The sequence below is a fragment of the Nicotiana tabacum genome, chromosome 19 (assembly GCF_000715075.1).
Source record: "Nicotiana tabacum cultivar K326 chromosome 19, ASM71507v2, whole genome shotgun sequence".
NCBI classification, from domain to species: domain Eukaryota; kingdom Viridiplantae; phylum Streptophyta; class Magnoliopsida; order Solanales; family Solanaceae; genus Nicotiana; species Nicotiana tabacum.
This window is the reverse complement of record NC_134098.1, coordinates 114,942,045-114,951,099: the sequence shown is the minus strand read 5'-3', so window position 1 is coordinate 114,951,099 and position 9,055 is coordinate 114,942,045.

Here is a 9,055-nt window from a genome sequence, read left to right as displayed (position 1 = left end):
GCTATATTCGATACACTTAACATGTATATATAGTATAGTATAGTATATATATATATATATATATATATATATATATATATATATATATATATCTTAAGATGTATATATAGTATAGTATAGTATAGTATATATATAAGCTTATATTTGATATAAGATGTATATATAGTATAGTATATATATATATAAGCTATATTCGATATTAAATATTAAATATTAAAATTTAGGATGTTAAATCAATTATAGGGTAAGCACATAACAATAACCATTTTTGCCAACTCTTCCCGATCTTTTTTTGGATCATAATATAAGAGAGATTGAGAGAGATTGATGATTTTGTGAGAAAAATAAAAGAATGATGGAGTATTTATAGTTAAAAATAGGAAAAAAGTGTAATTATAAAAAATTTGGGGTTAAAACAAAGATGGGGTTAAATGGCTATTTTGTAAATAGCCAACGACTATTTTGGCAGAGGAAACGACTAGATTTTAAATGCCCAAATGGGCAATTTTTTTTTTTTTAAAATTATGGCCGTTGGGACCATTTAGGCCCGCTAGGACCGGTCCGGTCCCGGTCCCAAATGGTCCGGTCTCGCGGGCCTCAGGCTAAGAACCGCCCCACTTGCGAGGCCCACCGCCCCCGGTCTTAAACGGTTCAGCCCGTTTAGGCCCACTATCTACATGGGCCGCGGTCCCGATCCTGAACCGGCCCACTTGAGGTGAGTTGAAGCATTTGTGGCGACTTCTAGTCGCCACAAATAGTGCCACAACATAGATAAGTCGCTGCTCTCACACGCGACGTATGCACTACTTTTAATGGCGACCAAAAAGGTCGCTGCAAAATTTCATCACTGAAAACCTTCTTTCCTGTAGTGCTTTAAGAGTAGTTGTTGAAGTTAAGTACATTACTTTTCAAAGTATTAAGTACTACTTTTTTCATAGAAAATATTGGCCAATTGGAATTTTCTTTTCTTTTTTTTTGTGAAAAAATTTCGCCGATTGCAATCTGCCCATGTTGCAATGTTATCATTGCTTTATTAATATTAGCTTTTGTGGCGACTAAGCTCGCCATAAGTAGTAAATAAATAGGCCGCAAAATAAATTATAGGCACCTCGCTACTACAAACGGCGACATATAGCATTACTTTTGGTGGGAACTAAAGAGGTTACCACAAAATAATATCACCGAAAGCTTTATTTCCTGTAGTGATCGAGAATAATTCTATATACAAGAATGGCATGTGAAGAGTTGTATGTTATGTTGCCATTAAATACGGGCTAAAGGTCTTAAAGGTTATTGTTGGTGCAGACTTCACAAAGCTTCAAGTCAACACAACTACAAGAATGACAACTCTTTCAATTGCAAGCGGGTCGTCTTAAAAGCATTTAACTAAAGCAGACTTTTATTTTCCTAACTTGTCCATCAGTTTCAGCTTAACTTACTTTAGTTTTATCTTCCTCTAAATTATGTTGGCGCGTTGCGAGATACGGCAGGTTTTTCCTCAATATTTCTTATTACTGATAGCTTGTGACACCTTAATTAGCCGTGGAATAATCAACACCATTTCCAACTAAGAGTGGGAAAAACGCAAAAGGAAAACGAAGAAAGAACAAAAGTATTATTGGTGACTTAGACGTTTTATTTAAGGATTCAAAGAAGTACTTTCAGCAAAACTCTTTTACTTATTTATTCCCTTTTTTCCAGTGATGATATTTTGATTTTTGGCTATAGCGTCAACTTGATTACGTAAACTAACTTACGTCCTGATATTTGATCATATATGGGGCCTTGACTTGATCTCTCCCTTCTACTAACGAGTCAATCTTTATTTGTTATTGTTCTTCAACGCGATGTTAGTACGTAAGAGACCGAAGAGTTAATGCATTTTGTTCTCCTAAATTTTACCCAAATGAATTTTAATTATTCCCATATTTTAATTCTAATCTTTTTATTTATACTCGGTTCTAAACTAATAACTTTTACATGTTAAATAAATTTTTTAAGATAAATATAGGGTTTGAACTAAAGCTATTGGGTTCAAACCTACTGGCTCCACCCCTGATTATTCTGATTTGTGAACACAGTACCTTTTAACGTTTATGCCAACTACTTATAATTCAAGATATATCACTTTTGAGCCTAATTCCTATTCCTAATGATAATGCAGACATGTGACTCTCATACGTCACTAAGGGCTTGTTACATTTTTCAAGCTAAAGTGAGTAAATTTCGTATAAAACTGTGTAAATAAACGGATGTTATGAACGTAGTTAATATTTAGAAGGGCATGGACGAAAACTTAAAAACTTATTTATGGGACCCGGGTTAGAAACATGTGAGGTATGAGAAATTAATAAATAGCCGTACCTTAGGCCAAAAATAGGAGCCGATTATTGTTCATTAAAATGCCTCAGTCCTCGCATCCCCAATTCTAAGTCTAACTTCTCATCTCCTTCTTTGGATCTCTCCTATCTTACTTAGCTTCTTTATTTTGTATTTTCGTTAATGTTGTTCTACATCTTTAAGTTGTAATCGTTAGTTACTGCCATTTAATATAATTTATATTTTGGAGTTGTTACATTGGTGCTTTCATCCAGAGTTCTCCAATGGTGGACCAAAAAGTAAAACGCAAAGCTCTCGTTGATGAATCTGCAAAGGAGGTGAAGGATTCCTTTTCCAAGGATATAGCTGAGATGCGATGTATGTTATAGGAGTTAGTGAAAAAAATGGCTCGGACTGCTCCTCAATCTCTCCCTGGGTTGCATGCGTCCATGGAAGCTATCATCGATAAAAATATCCAGATTCAACGGTGATGACCCTGCGGCATGGGTATTTCAGGTAGAGTGGTATTTCACTCGCTATAACATTTTTCCAGATCAAAAATTATCATTGGCTTCCTTATATATGGATGGCGAGGCTTTGGATTGGTATTGTTGGTTAGTTCGAAACAAACATCTTGAGGATTGGGACCATTTCGTGGAAAAGTTGTTTATTCATTACCGAGCTCGGAGTCGGGAAACACCTGACAGACGTTTAGCCTTTCTTCGAAAGCTTACCACAGTGGAGGCTTATCCGGCACGGGCTACTGCTATTCCGTCATGGAGCAATATGGCCAACTTTCCCTTGCCTTAATACTGAAGTGCGCACTCAAAGAACACCAACCTAAACATTACCCACCAGGTGTTTGCGGAAAAGCCAAATAGCGAAAATAAAATTATTGTCCATACTGAAACAAAACTATCAACACTTGAGGAGATGTGTAATTCAGTTTTGGATGAAGACAAAGAGGAAGTCGAACCCCTTTTGCTACAATACTTGGTTGAACCATATGAATGTAACAACAACAATGGGGTGTGCAAGGTGTCCGATGAATTGTCTTATTGGTCTAAAGATGTTATTCCCGAGCCAAATGTTATCCAGGAACCACACAAGGAGCTTACGCTGACAACAGAGACTACTGAGACCCATTTGCCTAATGATTCGATGTATCATGTTTCTCCGACTAATGCGACAAATGATAGTGCTAGTGTCGTTGAAAATAAAGACAAGGATAATAAAGAGATAGTTATTACTGTCGTGCCCCTCTTTTCTCGCAAAATCGGGTTTTGACACGTGACAACTCTTTTAAAAGAAGGTGTTAAAAGAGAGAGTCGCCACCTAACGGGTTTGAGGTGCATTAGGGAACCTATTTGCAAATAACTCTGGTTTAACCAGTTTGCGTCACCAAAGATCGGGTAAGGGCTCAAATTACCTCGAAGAGAAGGTGTTAGGTACTCTTCGAGGTCCACAACTATAGGTCCTGGCCGAACTTGAATTATATGAATTAGTCAAATAGTCAGAGAGAAAAATAAGAAGTTTAAAAAATATCATTATTAGAAAGTCCTTGAGTAAACACAGATAATTGGTTTAAAAACAAGATAGGGGGTCCTAAGTTTTTTATCCTAAAGGATCACCCCGTGCAACATAAATAATACTTCGTAACTCCCTCGAGGTGGGGTGTTACTCGTATTATTCAGCGGGTACAGACTATCATCTCCTGCTATCCGATTACTATCTTTAAGTTTTTACCTAAAGTGCACCGGTTGATTCTAAACCGTGCCTTATGCGTGCACTAGCCGTCCCGTGCCTATGGTCCTGGAGGCGTTTGGACCTCTATTTTGGGTGGTTCTAGACTTAACTTAGGTTACTCAAAATGATAAAACTAGGCGACATACAAAACAAGTTGGATTTCATGTGAAGGCAATTAATGGCTCAAGTTAGCCTCCACACTTAGACAACAAATGCACGCAAACAAATTAGGCATTTGACAGTTTCAGAATTGAGACAAGTTAAAGCCATTAAGCACTATAGACATGGTTTCTATGTGACCTTGGGATTCAAACGTGCAGGCAGTTTCAGAGCAAGATGCCATTTTAGATACAATTTCTAAGCGACTACACAGTCGGCCTGCTGATTACAAATTATAAGCAATTAAACCTATAGACATGATATCTAGGTGATTTATGCAGTAGTTGGCAGTGATAACTATTGAAGATACTCAGAATTACTCAGTTTGATCCTATAGGCATGCTTTCTAATAGTGGAAACGGAAACACTGTTGAAAGTTCAACATTAGCACTTGAAAGAAACGAGCAGGATAATAATTAAGACTGGTTTAGACCCTATAGGCAGGATTTCTATAGTCATAATTGAGACTGATTTTAGATCCTATTGGCATGGTATCTAAATTGCAGATTAGGTAGCATGTAAATTAACAGGATCCTATACAGCCTAATGCATGTGCACATTGAGATATTGGTCATTTAATATCCTATAGGCATGGTTTTTAACAGGTAAAAACAGAACACATTTGAGCAAAGTAGAGAACCTATAGGCATGATCTCTACCCATTTCATTGCAAGTATTAAGATAAACCCCCTTTTACCAGTTTTACTAATACCCCAATTGTTATTACAACATTATTACAGACCTAATGAATGGCATAAATTACAGAATAAAACAACTATAGTGAGCCTACAACATGCCCAAAGATATTCCCAGCCAGGCAAGGCCTTCATTCCCATGGTTCACAACAACCCAAAATTTATATCTTCATTGACATAAGGCAACCAGAAACCAATTGATTCATCCAGTAGGTAGAAAACAAAGTTGAGAAAATAGAATCAAGACCCTAGTGTGTCAGAGTTCCCAAGGGCTTCAAGAACCCAGGGCAGTGCTCACACTAGGGAGGTTGATAGAGGAGATTCAGAGAAAGACTAATGACCAAATCCTAGTGTGTCAGAGTTCACAGGGGTCTCAATTGGACCCCGAGCAGTATTCACACTAGGGAGTTCAAATGATAGAACCTAAGTAGTCTTGGATTTCAGCCGGCTAAGAATAAGAACTCAAAAGAGACCAGGCAGTAAGGGAATAGACTAAGGTTAAGGGATAGCAATGAGGGATACAAGCAGATTCAAGTTGAGCACATAGAACAGGTAGTAGAACATGCTTAGGTTTTGAGAACAGACTTAACAAAGTTTCCGAAAAACAAGTTCAACACATAATATATATACTAACAAGACAGGTTTGCAAGATTGATGTACACAAACTCATAGTAAGAAAAAGGTTCAGATTATGCTAAGTGTAGATGCTAGTTTCCCAAGAAGGGATCATATCAATTGGCAACAGAACTTAACAGAATGAGAACAAATTAAGGCAACTATTGGGAAGTCAAGACATGGTAGAAGCATACAGGATCAAACATGCTACATGTCATCACAACAAGTTCAGAAACAGACTTATGCTAGATACTTAGTGAATACATTCATGCTTAGTCATCTAATCCATAAAAAGGGATATGAAAGCATGTTCAAGTAACATGGTTAATAGAAAATTTAAACACTAAAGAGATGGCTAAAGTGCAAAGGTTCTAAACATCAGTAACACATAGGCTAGGCAGACTTAAAAAGAAGTTCATTAGCTCAAATTAGGTCTAAGCATGTTTCAAACTACAAACGAAATGGAATTAAGATTAGAAAGGCCTAAAATTGAAGTAAGACAGTCAGAATTGCACACGAGAACAACCCAGAAACGCATTAAACCACAATCTTCAGAAGTGAAAACATATGCTGATGACAGATAAATAGAAATGAAATGACAAAGGTTTGGTAACTCACCAGTTAAGCGAAAAAATAAGAAAGAACTGAAGTCCACAATGTTATGAATATCAACAAAGAGCAACAACCCAGAATTTCTAGCCTTGGCTTTCAGCCAGCCAAGAACCAGAATATAGAGCAAGAGTATTAGAGAACAAAGAGCACGCAACTTAATTTTTTTTAGTAAATTTCTTAATGATTCCCCCCTCCCAAAGGGGAATAGGGAGGGATTTATATAGTAGTAGAAATTGAACAACCAAACAAGGAAAATCATCAATCAAACATTAAAAAGGAAACAACATCACATGCAATCGAAATCAGTAAGGAAAAGAGAGAAATTTCAAAACCCTAATTTTAGGGAAAGTACAAAAATCGGCAGAATCTAAAAATAAAAAATCAAACGTTGTGCAGAATAAGATGAATATAGACAGAAATATCGCTTAAAATCAAAGAATCAAACCAATTTTGGTTCGATCTAAAAAGATCTGAAACCTTAATTTTTAGGGTAAGTAAGAATCAACAGAGATACACAGAGATTCATACCCATAATAGAACAAGAATGAATATCGACAGAATAGTAGAAAGGTCAAGAAGTTGAACCGACTTTGGTTCGATTCTGATGAGATCCGCTTGCCATGTTTAGGCAAGCAGTATAGAGAAGGATCCAGTACCAGGGAAGAGTCGTATATGGCAAGAAATGGCCGTATAATCCCATGTCTGGTGGGATTAGGAGAGGGATTTGGGGGATAGGGTTAGGGGAGTGTTAGGGTAATTAAAAGGGAAAGGGTAATATAGGCCGTTGATATCAGAGATCAATGGCCACGATTGGCTGGGGGGCTTGGGTCGGGTTGGTTTAATTGGTTGGATTAGGGGTTATTTGGTTTGGGCTTAGATGTTATTGGGCTGGGACTGGGTAGTCTAGGTCCGAAAATAGGTAAGGTTTAGGCCATATTTTAAATACCCAATGTTTAATAAATAAATAATTTATAAAAGTAATTTATAAATATCAAAAATATCATTTGTGTACTAAAGTGATTAAAAATAACTACTTAACATTATAAAAATATAAAAAGTCATTTTCTACCTAAATAATATAATTATATATGCATGTGGGTTATTATTGCAAAATGTGGAATTTAGCCTTACAAATACAAATATAGTTATAAGAAATGCACTGAAAAATATTTAAAACCTCATGCTGGTTTAAATGATAAGTTTAGATGATTAAATCATCATAAAATAATTTAGAGGATAATTATTGGATATTTATACAATAAAAATGCAGAAATAAATTGGTTTAAAGTCTTTAAAAATTATGGAAAATTATGAAAAATGCTTGTATAGGTTTATAAGCTAAATGATGATGCAAATATACTATTTTGAAAGTGTATATATATATATATATATATATATATATATATATATATATATATATATGTTTTAAAAATACGAGGAAAAAATTGGGTATCAACAGCTGCCCCTCTTTACCCGGGAATGATAAAAGAGTTGTCGGGTAAAGAAATGATGACCGATTTTGACCGAATGGGGTGATTTGAAAAAATATATAGGCCGAACTCCGGTTTTTGAGTTGCCTACATATCCTTGATTTTACAGGAATCAGGCCGTGTGTAGTTCTGGATCCAACGATGGAATTAGCCGATGGAGTTGTTATAGGAACGGACAAGCTCTTCTGGATAGGACGATATCAGAATTGTGAATGGATGTACCTTGTAACGGTTATGGATATTTGAACGGTCATCAAGTGGAAATGGGTAACAGATGGTGGTTGGTTACGTTTGAAATAATTGCAGGATGTGAACATTAAACAAAAACTTGGAGCGAAGATTGCTCCTGTTGGGAGAACAGTTACCTCCTGGATTACCTGCAAAACTTGAATACAATGCATGCAGGTGTATATTGCGATAATTTAAACATGATGCAAATTTCCTTTTGACCATGAAAGCTGTCTTTGGACGATGGGGATGATGTCCTTAGACCATGATGTCCTGGGCCATGAATTGCGTGATAAGGGATTCGCAGGCCATGAAATGATGTTCTCGGTCCATGAAAATGGTACCTCTGAACTATGACGCCTTTGAATAATGATGTGAAATATTGAGAGATCCTCAGGCCATGGCATGGTGTCTTCCGGCTAGGAGAATGATGCCTTCAGACTATGACGCCTTCGGACAAAATGGCGATATTCCAGCCCATGAAATACAAAGATATGACGCTTGGTTATATGCGAAGCAAAACAAGACAGCGCTTAGTCTTGTGTAAGATCGGGGGCAGAGCTTAACCCGAGGTGGAGAATAGTGCTAGATTTCAAGTAACATAGCATTTGGGGTTACGCAAGGAAAGGTAGAGCTTAGCCTTGTGCGACTAGGGAGACAATGCTTAGCCTTATGCGAAGTGGGAGACGATGATTGGTCTCATGCAATTGAGGAGGCAGGGCTTAGCCTCATGCAGAATGGGAGACAATGCATAGTATCGTCCAAGGAAAGGTAGTGCTTAGCCTTGTGCAAGATAGAGGCAGGGCTTAGCCTCATACAAAATGGAGACAATACTTAGTCTCATGCAGGGGAAGGCAATGCTTAGCCTTATGCAATTAAGGAGGCAGGGCTTAGCCTCATGCAAAATGGAGATAATGCTTAGTCTCATGCAGGGGAAGACAGTGCTTAGCCTTATGCAATTGAGGAGGCAGGGCTTAACCTCATGCAAGGTGGAGACAATGCTTAGTCTCATGCATGGGAAGGCAGTGCTTAGCCTTATGCAATTGAGGAGGCAGGGCTTAGCCTCATGCAAAATAGAAACAATGCTTAGTCTCCTGCAGGGGAAGGCAATGCTTAGCCTTATGCAATTGAGGAGGCAGGGCCTAACCTCATGCAAGGTGGAGAAAATGCTTAGTATCATGCAGGGGAAGG